The sequence below is a fragment of the Odontomachus brunneus genome, unplaced genomic scaffold (genome assembly GCF_010583005.1).
Source record: "Odontomachus brunneus isolate Ranch 3 - 2012 unplaced genomic scaffold, Obru_v1 Obru_scaffold_184, whole genome shotgun sequence".
Lineage (NCBI taxonomy): Eukaryota > Metazoa > Arthropoda > Insecta > Hymenoptera > Formicidae > Odontomachus > Odontomachus brunneus.
In genome coordinates, this window is record NW_022639634.1 from 312,349 (window position 1) to 325,504 (window position 13,156).

The window sequence follows — 13,156 nt, forward strand, 5'->3', positions numbered from 1 at the left end:
AGAGAGAGAGAGAGAGAGAGAGAGAGAGAGAGAGAAAGAGCTCATTCGTATCGACCTCTCATCGGCCTGGCTGCGATAATTAATAATTCGTGTCTGGCGTTCGAGAGTGCATGCCGCGCGGTGGAAGAACTCGAAGCGTCGCCTCGCGAGTACGACGCTCCGGGCGAAGATAACGCGAGATAGCGGGGAATCATTTATTAACTCCGGAACGCGCGCGTATCCCGAGGCGCGAGAGGAAATGTATGTGTGCAGGGTGTCCCAGAAGAAATGCGCTGCTCCCCTCTAGCGATCGATTTTTTCATTAGCTGGCTTCGCGATTACACCTTATCAGGTAACATCGATACCCCGGCGATTTATGTGAGTTACAACCGATCGATAATAACTCTGATAAATCAAGCTTCAGTTAATCTCGGCTCTTAATTATGTCTCGTGTAGACCTCGTTCGAGCGAGTTTGTATGCAAAAGTATGTGGAAACTTGTAAGGATAGTACGTGGCAGCAACAATTTGTGAGAAGTACAAGAAATCCAGTTGCTTCACCACACATAATCGAAAAAAATGTGCACGGTACTCGCTATATTGAGAGAAAAAAAGTGTCTAAGACATAGTAATTTATTTGATGGGTGTGCTATATATAATAGCATATTTACTTAAATATAAATCCTTTTACTTAAGTAGAATAAATAATTGCACTCGTGAAAAGCCAAGGCTTTTTTAAGATTTGAAGAAAAGATCTATATTCCTTATTTCCTTTAAAACTCCTCTATATTCCTTATTTGAAAAATATTTTCTATTAGTGTAAGTACATGCGTTATTAATACCTATCGAATAAATATGTACTGTTTCTTAGATATTTTCCTTTCAGTAACGCGCCGCTCACGTTTAAGCTTCTCAGCGCTGATTTGCGGAGAAAACGCGAAGATCTCAGTGCCAGAAAAAAAATTGAGATTCCCTCTTCCGTACGTTTAACGCAAACGCCGAGATTTGAAGGAAATATCGGCCACGATTATCGATAAAGTCCGCGCGCGCGCGACGCTTGCATTCCTGCGATGCATATGCCTGCATAGGGACGCGAAAGGACGCGGGCGAAGCGTCGCGTATTCGCGCAGATTTATAACCCGGCGGCCGGCGAGCAGGAGGTGTCGTCTGGGAATGAGTAATGATACATTCGCCCGCATGCGAGGCGTTTCGAGATCGCCGGATACGCCGCGATCCCGAAACCGCACAGCCGGAGCGGTAGTTCCGAACGGGAACACAACGTCGCCGGGGTATCTTCCCATCGAGTCGGGCCGTGCTGTGTCCTCCGTCGCCGCGAGTCCTCGCCGCGAGAGTTCTTAGCGTTGATGCAGATGCGGGCGGTCGTGCACTTTGTCGTCCACGGCGCCGTCGTTGTGTTTCGCTGGATTATCTACGGCTCTCTCTTCGCCGGGCACCCGGTTGCTTAACACACTGCGCGATCAGTTCCGTTGTTTTGACCAAGCTTGTCCTCCGCTCGGTCGACGGTAGATGACAGCGGCAATTACTCTGCAATTTAACATGACGAAAATTACAATGTTACACGAAAAAACAAAGAGATATGGTGCATATCAGCAGAAAGGTTTAGCTGTGAGCAGCACAGTGGCATCAATCTTGTTATCTTTGTGTGATAGTAATGTGTATGACTGATGACTCGCAGTTTTTCTTTGGTATATCAACCGCATCGATGTAGTTGCGCGTGATCCGGTTGTGGCAACCAGATATCGTCACTGCTGCAATGCCAGTAACTGAGAAATTGCTCTGTGGTTGCAGCAACCACAAAACTAGTTGTTCCGTATTTTACTATTGAATCTGGTTGGCGCAACTAGTTTTATGGCGGGCCAATCATTTTCTCCGGGTACTTTAACTTTTCGCGTACTATCACACTTTTTGGGATATGCGGTGTAACCTGAGTTTGTCGGACCCGGGCAACTTTCAACAATAAGAATATCGTTGAAAACCAATACTTTTTGACACTTTTTTCTCCTAGATATATAGAAAAGTTCCGACTATAAAATAGTAGCGCAATAAAATCGAAATCTGCGACCAGGTTTGCGCTATCTTGAAATCTTCTCGAACCTTTTACGAAAATGAACGAGCGATTCAATATTCGTTCGGGTTTCCCCGACTCAACATTGTACGTGGAGGGTTAACGTTGTGCTTTTCCAAGAAGAAATTCTATTTTTTCAAATAGAACACTCCTGTCGTCGTTGTTTTGATATGATTTAACGCGTTATCGTGCAAAATATTGTAACGATAGACTTTTTTTTATCAAATTGGACATTACAATTTGATATTTCGATTCGGAAAAATCTCAGATTTTCCCCGAGATTTCTTTAATGGGACATTTTGAGTTCTTCCCCGTTACTTGAAAATACATTCGCTCTTTGAAGTTACCGATCGCCGGGTATTATTCCTCGCCCTTCGGTCCATAAATAGCATTCACGACGACTCCAAAGAGACGTCGGTGTAGGCTTCACGAGTTTCTTCGCATAGCCGAAAGTCGACTCCGAAAGGAGTTGACGCGCCGGTCACGATCGGAACGAGATTCGTGCGAACGGATCTCCGTTTTGAAAGGGGAACCGGCGCCGATGAAAGGGTGGCAAAGGCCGTGAGCTAGAGGTGAAACTGCGCTACGAGCGGCGTTAGCGAGGCGCGGAAGGAAACACTTTATTTCACTAACAAAATCCTCAAGTACCCGTGGAACGAAACTTTTTCCCCGGGGGCTACTTTGTATCGCGCCCGTCGGACACGAAGACGTCCCGGCGGGACGAATTTCTTCACGGTGAATTCACAGCTCGACAGGGAGTACGCTCGTTACGAGTGTCGAGACGGAAAAACTCGCTTTGATCGACATGTGACGAGCGGGAGCATCTCTCAATTTCGAAGAATATCAATCTCGCGGTTTCTCGCAAAAGAAAGGAAAATACGTTTACAGTGACAACAAAGACGCAACGAGCGAGAAAGAGAGAAGAGAGGAAGCAGCATCGGCATACGGAAGTAATCTTGCGAACAATAACACATTTTCGTAAAATAATCACGATCGATCCATAAATAAGACGGGGTAGTATTGGTTCGGTTTGAGAGAACCATTACACGTAAGCTCTCCCTATCGTCGCAGTATTTGCCCACGTTCGACTGAGAGCCGACGACTTGTAACAACAATATCGTTAGCAGTCTCCCGAGACTCGCGGCAACAATGTGCTCAATTTTTCGGACGCTGTTGGAGGGTGCGATTCGATTTCGGGCGAACTCGGATGTCGGGGCCGGCGAAGTTGGCCCGACCGCCCTTCGTGCAAAGATTCTACTATTACTACTACTACTACTACTACTACTACTACGACGACGACGACGACGACATCGACTACGACGCCTAAGGGCACCCTCGCCAGATGTCTGGATGTACGCTCCGGCGAATTTTCCGGCGAACGCCGTGGAAACGAAGCTGCACCGAGGTAAATACACGTACACACGCGCCCGCGAGCACACCGTGCGTCGCGGACAAAAGCGAGACAATTTCGAGCGACTGCGAGCGTGAAAAGGTCCGGGTAAATACCGAGGATTGTTCCCTCGTCAAACCGCATGAATAAATAATAATGTGCCCGCGCGCGCGCGCGTTCACTCGCAGGAGGGATGACGCCCTCCGTCGGCTCTCTTTCGTCTTCTCTCTCTTTCTCTGTCTCCATACGACCGCCATCTCCCGTGGCGGAAGGGAAAATATAAATATTTCTATTAAATCCTCCTTAAAACGATCCGCGGAACCCATTCAGACCGTGCGTGAATAGTCCTCGAAGAGCGTACCTGCTCTTCTCGCACAACCAACCCCTTTCGCCGGTGCGAGCCGGTGTATATATGTCGCGATGTCGCTCCAGTTTGCATTACTTCCTCTCTTGCCGGCGAGCGTGGAATTGATTTTTGCATAACAAGACCGTCTCGTGGCAGCAATGGTCTCCTTCAATTATACACCATTGACAGGCTCAGGTTCTTTCTCATTAAAGTCTCAGGGATTTTCGAGCTTTAGAAATGTGATTATATACGACGGGAGTTTATTCTCCGTTTAATTACGAGCAACCTACTTTAGCAGAATTCAAATATTTGTTTAGAAACTCGTCTCTCTCGAAAATAGATGAGATATACCGTGTGTGTATTTTGTGTGTGCCCTACTTATATATTTTTTCCTTAAGAGTTTTCTGAGAATCTGAGGCGTGCACAAGATGTCGGCACAATAAACGCTTCCTTTTTTAAATCACGCAAAAATTTGCATATAATGCAACGGCGAGACGCATAATAAACGTATCAGACGAGTAATTAAAAGAATTTCGAACAATGTCGGCGAAATTCGCATGCGCCGGGTCGGCTTTAACTCATGCAAATTTAAGTCGCGTTTAAATTTTAAATCAAGTCATTAATAAATTATCCGCGCTGTGCGCGTCGGTGTTCACGTAATTGTGGACAAATTAAGCAGTGTGGAAAAAAAAGAGATCTTAACAGCGCTCTCTTCTTTCTCTCTCTCTCTCTCTCTCTCTCTCTCTCTCTCTCTCTCTCTCCTTCTCTTGCGCGAGTGTTTTATATTGGAGGAAGATAAAACCGGTGTCGGATGTTCGCGCGAGGAAGGGACGCGAGCGTGGCCGTGTGCGGACGTAATTTTTCAGACTGAAATATATCGCGTCCTGCTCGCGTCGGCAGATCTCGCGATTGAGAAATAATTTGCGGACGATTTAAATCAATTCCCTCTCCTTTTGACTTTCAAATTAAATTTTGCCCTGAAAAACCTGTCCTTTGGAGCCGCGACTTTCGTTTATCCGTGAGACATCACGCGATTCTTGGCACGCGTAGCCTACTCGTGATGCATCGATCCGCATCATCGTTCCACGAATTTGGACGTAAACTAGTCTATCGTCGCGCTTAACCTACGATATCACGGAGGCGGTACATGAAGCGGTAGCAAGGACATCAGGTTCGTCATGGCGGCTAAACGGTCCGCGTTCGCCTCGGTGTTGAAAGGGTTGAGCTCCGGCCTGTCGGTAGGACAGAAGAGAGAGAGGGAGAGAGAGAGAGAGTGAGCAAGCGAGCGAGAGAGACAGAGGAGCTAGCCGAGACGTGCCGGGCACAATAAACGCCTCGTCGAGCAGGTTCACCTATTACGCTAGATAGCTAACCCTCGTTTAATGCACTTCCGCCGAGCACGAAGTCCTCCGGCCGGTTATTTGTATGCGCGATGCAGAGCCGATCCTCTGATCCTCTGATCCTCTGCCCTCTTCGCCGCGTCGTCTTTGACAGAAGAGGTCCGCCGAGCGCGCACCGTCTTCTCGGTTTGCGCCGCTGACTTCCTCGCTTGAGCGTCTTCAGGATGCTCTCTCCTTTGAGCGCAGTAAGCCGCTGACCCGGTTCGCCAATAATCGCGTTGAACTCGCAGAATGCAGTCTGCCGCAATGCCAGATGAGTAATTTGCGCGACGCGAGTCAGATCGTGACATCCAGTAGTCACTGGTCGTGACAACGGGCGATTCAGGGTGCTCACTGTTCGTGGGATTTTTGCGCAGCGCAGCGTGACTTGCTTTACTCGAACGGGAATTCTTTTTTTCTTTCTCTCTCTCTCTCTCTCTCTCTCTCTCTCTCTCTCTCACTCACTCACGATAAGCGAGCATTTTCAATGTTATTTCAAAGAGGGAGATTGTCATTTCGCGATCGTCCGATTATCCATTATGTAAATCTATCTGCTTTCTGCGGATATAATTATTCAAAGTTTCCAGGCGCAGACCGCGTGCCGTACTTACTGCACACAGTGCGGACATTAATAATCGTGTCAAATCTATCACGTGTAAAGCAGCGATCTCACTGCCGCGAACATTTCGTGTCTTCCCTTCGGCTCGTAGTGTCTGAAGAGTTAATATTAGGCGCGTCGCATTGTGAGCACCCAACAGCCGCGATAAGATTTCAAACTGACGGGACGAATAGTGAAGATAAGTGCAGTCTAACAGCGTAGGAGGTAGGAGTCCGCCTTGCCACCGCTCGGAGCCGCTTTAACATTCTTTCGCCGACGGCGATGGCATTTCCTTTCCTTGCGCTCGCTCGATCACATCATCTAACCGGGCGTCCAGGTCCTTTGACAGAGAATTTCTCTGCCAGTGGCTCTTGTCGCTCTCTCTCTCTCTCTCGCTCTCTTTCGCTCTACCTGTTTCTCTCTTTATTCCCGTTTCTCCCTTTCTCTCTCGTTTTCGCAGTCTCCGTTCGCGATCGCAACTGAGAGTCGCCGTTTTCTTTGAGAGAGCTCCCGCTACTCCCCGCTATCCCGTAAGAGGGTTTATATTTCAAGGACCCTCCTTACGCGCTGAGAAATCGCTTTTTAACAGATTGTCGACCGGCCAGATCGTATTCCGCACAGCGAGTGCGCAGTGCTTCCGGCACGCTGCTCCTCTCGCTGCGATTAGCGGCGCGCTATCCAGCCCTAGTTCCTCCGCGTACCCCTAAAATGTACTGTGTTGAAAAAAACACTTTCGACTTACTCAATTTTCTTGCTACAGTGTATTGACCCTTCTCAGATGGACACTTTTTATTCTTGTCTTTTGCATTGACAAGAAAGTACGCTCTAAATGGAACAAAAACGCTTCTGTTCTCCGATCCGCGGAATTACGAATCGTGGTGTCACGACGGTGGCGTATTTTTCTAAGGCAATAGGAGTCACGGGTGCTCGATTAAAATGACATGTATTCGTGTATTTTAAACATGTGGCGCGCCTTCAGACGTGCACGCCGTGAAAAGGATCGTTCCACGGCGTTCGACTTTTATACCATCACGTTTACGAGGAAATGACTGAGTATAACTTCCCGTTATACTCTGCAACCCGATGCACTGCATTTTCAACACACACACACACACACACACACACACACACACACACACACACACACACATATATATATATATATATCGTACCGAAGTAATATCGCGCGACCGTGTAAAATCATGTAAAAATATTTGACCGTGTGCTGCATGGAGATTGCCTGCTGGCGAAAATAGCCGGAACTGATTTTTACACTTACATATCAGTGCGATGTATAAATTTAAGGTGGAAATTGGTTCCGCGCGCGCGCGCGGTAGGTCTCAGCTTCCGTATATCGCAATACAACATGCGCGCTTCTCTTATGATGTAAATCACACCATGAGAACCCTTACGGATCTCACATTTACGCCTGCCCACACTCTTATTGTGCATGGAAATGACGAGTCGTGGCCGCCGGCCCGTGAAAATTTTCCAGTAAAATGAAATCCGCTTGAGAACGGAATAAACGGAAAGTTAAGCCTTTGTTCTCCGCTTGTATCCTCGGCGTTTAATTTGTTGGAAAGTTTTAGCGTCAATCACCGACGTTTCGTTTCAGTTTTCAACCCCGTATGCTCGTACCTTTATCTATCAATATCAGTGCATCGACGCTGCTGATAATCTATTTGTAACGGGTATCAAAACTGAAGTTTTTCAGTTCTGCGTTAACTAAGAATTCCGTCGAATTTGAACGATCAGTGGAGAGTCAATGTATAATACTTTAAAACTATTGTCTTTTAATAATAGAAATTTATGCTTATTGCTATTTTGTTCAGTTTTAAAAGGTACTTGCTTAATAATTATTAGTGGATTATCTCTCAATAGTCTGTCTGTATTTGATCTTTCTCAATTTTTAATTTTTTTATAAGCATGAATTTTTTTATAATGCATTAATTATGTAACTTATTCAACTGTACTTACTAACTGCAGAGTATATTAAGAGTATATAGAGTATGTTGCGCGATATATAAATATTAAATAACCTAATAAGGATTATTTGGAGGTGATTATATATTAAATTATATAGAGAGGTAAATATAAGTGACTAAAATAACATATTCTTCTTTCACAATCTAATTAGTTTGTTTTATTGGCGTTGGAGATTTCGACAGCATTTAGAGATTCAAGATGGATGAAAAAGAAGAGGTTATAAGCCTCGTCGTCGCTGCCTCTGCGTCTTGTAATCCGTGCTAGGATTCTGTAACTCGTTATTGGAGTTAACGACAGTTTCGTTATCGTTGCGCAGCTTTTCTACGGTATACAAAAGCTGCGCAACGATAATGAAACTGTCGTTAACTCCAATAACGAGTTATAGAATAGGGCTACTGGAGTCAATCCCTGGTTGTTATCGTGGTCAGGTGCTCAATAATGTCACACGAAAATGCGTGTCAATCGGAAACGCGGCATTAACTACTAATCGTATGTTAACAGACCGCGGTCGTCAATGTTACGAATTAAATATTTGATACGTATTACGTGCGCGTGTGACCGTTCTAATTAAATTAGAATTAATAATTCGACAATTGGATTATATTTAAATATCTGGAATATACTTTGAGAGCATAAATATCGTGATTTCTTGGCTACCGTGTATATTTGTCATTGATCGGCGAGTTTTGAAAGTTAACGGTTGTCGGGAGATGAGTGGTGCTTTTTTGTTTTGATGTTCTTGCGCGTCGCGCGTATTTACCAGAGTTATTATATCTCGAGCCGACGAGGTGTCTACATACCGCGCCGCGACATATGTGTATTGGTGTTTGCCGCCGGCTTATCAGAATATTTCGTGAGCTACTGAAATACGTAATCGGCTCTCGTCGGCATCGCGTTGGTTTCTCCGATCGAATCGTATCCAGGCGAGTGTCAGTGCCAGTAAATGAGTGTTGGAAAGCAGAGAGTTGGAAATCGAACAGAGCATGTTGTGGAAGCCAGGACGGAGGACGCAAGGCGCAGCGTATATTTTCAGGTGCGTCAAATTATTTATTACGCGAAACGTTTCCGATTTCAATGCGAACAGTCTCACTTAACATTTCTGAGTCGAATTTCGGCTGGCATTCATAGTTCATCGTCTCATTTGGCAAGTAATTATAGCTTCGTGAATTTTCCATTATTTCTTTCAACTTGTATCTATATCTACACTATTATCTCTTACAACGAGAAACATTGATCTAAACGGCTGAATAACGATTTGATACGGTAAATATAAACTTGTAATTAATTATGCTATCTCAATGAAAGATCCTAAATAATTCATTGCTTTAAATATCAGCCTTAGAATCTCACGTGAATCTCGCGAGTGCATTTTCGCATTTAATAATAATGTTTTGGTCTATACGATGTCTCAATTTGAAACTTTCAAAACTTTCCTGTTACTTGTGTTTAATCTTGTTGTTGCACCGTCAGATTAAACTTGTATTGAGGGGGGGAACAGCATTGCTGGACACACAAGTGTTATTTTTGTTTTTACAACTTCTTCCTTATTAGTTTCTTTAAAAGCTTTAAATTTCATCGGAATTTTTCCATCCAACGTTATGAAAAAAAGGAAATAATAAGAAAAGTATGTGAATGAAGAAAGCTTATATCATTGTTTCATAATTATATAATATTTGTTAATCTCGTTTAATTAAATAATTTTTTGGAACAATTATATTCGGATAGGACAATAATCCGCAGTGTTGTATTTCGAGATTCTCCGTTGATCTTTCAAGTGCCGGCAACACTTGCTGCATTAATGCAGAACTAAAATTTCGACTCGGATAGTTACTAGTTCGTTGCCCGGTTGCGATTTATCGGTCGATGATCGCAATCATTTGCGTTATGACCTGAGGCAGAATTTATTTTCCATAAAATTTACGATAAGATGTCGAAAGTTGGTCGGTCCGAGAGTCTCGTTAATGACGGCCCAGTTTAAAACGCTTCTCTGGACCTTGCCGGATTGGTTGTCAAAGCGCCGTGGGCGAACTTGCGAGGAGGTTTCGCGAGGCTAAATTAGTTAATTTAAAAGTTAATGCTGTGTTTCTCGCAGCGTCGCGTAAAATCGACAGTCGCACCGTAACGACGAGATAATTGTTTATTTAAGATGTTACGCGGAGATAAGAGGAGCCGCCGATGACTCGCTCGCCCGTTTAAAACTATAGATACTTTATCCTTTTTTTCCATATTTCAGAAACGAAAAATCATGAAATTTAAAAAACAGAAGGTAATTCACTCGAGTTATACGTGCGCGCGCACATACACAGATGACGTTTTCATTCCGCAGTGTTACTATTCCCACGCTGTATTTTAATTTTCTAACAGAGCAAACTTTTTCATTTAAAGCTTGTTCTTTTTTTCATATAAGTGGAATAAATGTTTTTATGTAAATTGGAAATACAGAAATATTTTCCTCCTCTCGCGTCTACGGTTTTTCTAAAGATCGAGAGTCCTTTAATCTCGTTGACGCGCGTCGCTCGTGAATCATATCGGAATCGGCTCGCCGCTTTAAAATCACGCTACGTTGACGCAATTCAACATTTAAGTTACTTTCACCAAATGTCCCCGTGACGTGGGCAAATTTCGCATAGGAACGGCCATTTATCATTTGTCGCGGTGCTCTTTCAATGGTCGTTCGGCTGCCGCTAACGTCTCCCTTTGAACGCCCGTGGCGCGTCGCAGGCTTCAATTTCTAGAGTCCTGTTAAATCTTCTCTCGTTTTCGAGGACAACCTTTCATCCGACGGGCGTGGAGTCAGCCTTTTTACCCCTTGTCTCTGTTCTCCTCCGTGCTCGCTCTCCTAATTTAACTTTACGTCCGCGGAACGATCGACTTTGCCCGCGCCATTCTCAGAAACAATGGCGGCCGAGCTGACGCTACCATTGTTGCTAATATCGTAATTGCTGTTGCGAATAGTATTATCGCCAATATTTACATTATGAAAATTTCCGAACGGTAGCAGTTATCGCTCGTTATTTTCCTAACACTACGATATTCTGCATTGTGCCTTTATTCGAACTTTTTTCCGACAATTTTTTCATCATTGGCAATGGAGTGTTTTGTCCTGAAATAACTCAGCAGCGACGTTGGTTTCATTAGTATATTTTTTATTACTTCATGCCACTGTTCAATTAAATTTTCATTCCGTCGCCGTGTCGAATTTCCAAAATTCTCTCTCACCTTCATGATATTTTCACTTCTCATTATTTATTTGTTCGTTCCCCTCACTTCATTCATTCGTTTTCTGTTTTTGCAAATCTACGGTCATTTAGTTGAAGTAAAAGAGAGAAAGGCGAAAACGTATCTAATTTTACTCGATGCGCGCTCGCGTCTCCGTATCCATCAATTCCTGATATTCCCGTAGGTCTCGTCTACTTTCGGTCGTCGACCGCGACGGCCGATCACAGTTCGATTACCGATCGACGAGATCGCGATATCTCGCTACTTCGGCGATCCCGGAGTTATGGGCCGAAGATTAACGCGAATGATGTTAGCGCACCTGCTCCCCGATCCTCGTGCATCGAGGATCCACTGTTTGCGCAACGCGTATGCACGCGTGTACACACGCCCACGCGCGCGCAAGTACTTACGTTCCGGTTCAATATTACGCGCGCATGCACATACGCTATGTATATTGAAAGATTCGGTCAGGGATAAATGTTATCGTTTGGAGATATTGCGTCGTACGATAAGCGTTGTTCTCGAGGGATGAGCCGAAATTTTTATCGTCATCGCCGATCCGGAATGAATTTGCTGATTACGTGATATCCGCGCTAATCCTTATCGACATCTCGTGCGTCGAGCTTCCTCAGCGACTCGACTCGTAGTTTTGCGCGAACACGGACTTTGTGGAACTCTCTCGTATTTATCCCTGATTTTCGGTAAATGACGATAAGCGCGCGGGCTTTACGGCGTGAGTTTACGGGCGTTTAAAGCAATGGGCCGGAGAAACTGGGGACCAGTTAAATGTCGAAGTCGAACGACTTTAGCCTCAATTCCGAATTTCTCGTATCCTACCGCTTTAGCGCCACGGTATTTGGGAGAGAAAAGAGGTGAAGGAGATAGAGAGAGAGAAGGGGGAGAGAGAGAGAGAGAGAGAGAGAGAGCGAGCTTCGATTAAAATTTCTGCACTGGCTGCTGCATAATTCGTGGAGAAGCGACGGCGCGTTCTGAAGCGCGCACACCCCATATACGTATACGTTGCAACGACTTACATCGTCGACTTACACCAGCCCGGGCTCCCTCGCGCGCCTGCGCCTTTAAAATAATATTTTACCGGGATTATTGTCGATGGGGGAAATGGTAAAACAGCTTACGCCTCGCACTTGAGCGGGCAGAGGCATTATGCAAACCGAGTTCACCCCTCGCCTTCCATCAACCCGCCCCATGCCTCTCCGTCCTTCGGATCACCGGGAGGCGATTTTGCCTCGCGTTCTCGTCCTCGCCCGTTCTATCTTCCACCTTTTCCACTCGCTCGTCGTCGTCGTCCTCCTCCTCCTTCCAGCCTCCTCACTCTCTTCCCGCCGCCGCGTTGTGTGTCCTGGTCTCTTCGCGCCCCGTAAATCTTTCCGCTCGCGTCTTTCGCCCGATGGGGTTCCTCGTTAGGTGAGGCAACCCGCCACCACCGGGGCTTGAAATTCCGGGGAAACAGTACACCCGCGATTTTACACGGGCAACTTCCCGGACGCCCCGAAACGAGTCGGACCAGCCATGTTGGATTACGAATGTCGGAAAAGTGGAAGAAATATGCGTAATGCTCCCTCGCCTCTTATAACAAGGGAAATGAATTCTTTCGCGCGACTACGCTTCTTTTTTATTTATGTCTTTTTTCCTTACGAAATTGGGCTCTCCGGGACGCTTGTGATTAAACTTTACATGACAGCTTGTACCGAAATGTCATCTCATATCTCGTGGTGGAGTTTCGCTTAGAAAAAAAAGAGCTTCACGCGCTCCTCTGGAAGCGTCAGAGTAGTTACGCGGAGATTTTCCGAAATCGCGCCAATATCCGTTCTTCATTGACTCGCGCGAGCACTCAATTCGCCTGGATCGAGCCCTGCCAATCCAAGGATTTCGCTCGTATTCCCGCGACAGCTACGTAACGGTGCTCCTCGTTAGAAAAGAAGCTAACCGTCATGGCGTTCGCCGAGAACGAGGTGCCGTCGTCATGGTTACCGGAAGCCCGTGACGCAGGGAGCAGGTGCTTCCAAGTTATGATTCGACGTGTCGGCGACGCGATACGTACGGGGCGAGGGTAGGATTCCTCGACTCGAATTTCGAGTCAATTTGTTCCCGGACAATTTCGCACGGTGTCGATCGCGCGGCTATTTAACGGGCGAAATGACCGGGACTAAATCT

At 45.6% G+C, this 13,156-nt stretch overlaps 1 protein-coding gene across 6 annotated transcripts in view; it reads left to right on the top strand.

The window, feature by feature from the left end:
- The window catches only part of LOC116851660 (MOXD1 homolog 2), a 291,701-nt gene that overhangs the window by 101,150 nt on the left and 177,395 nt on the right, over positions 1–13,156 (top strand). Inside the window, exon 1 of one of the 6 annotated variants that reach the window (XM_032831310.1) lies at positions 8,122–8,795. The exons of the other annotated variants lie outside the window; for them this stretch is intronic. The gene's annotated coding sequence lies outside the window, so the exon portion shown is untranslated. Of the gene's footprint in view, positions 1–8,121; positions 8,796–13,156 lie in introns of those variants that run through there. 6 annotated transcript variants of the gene reach the window in all.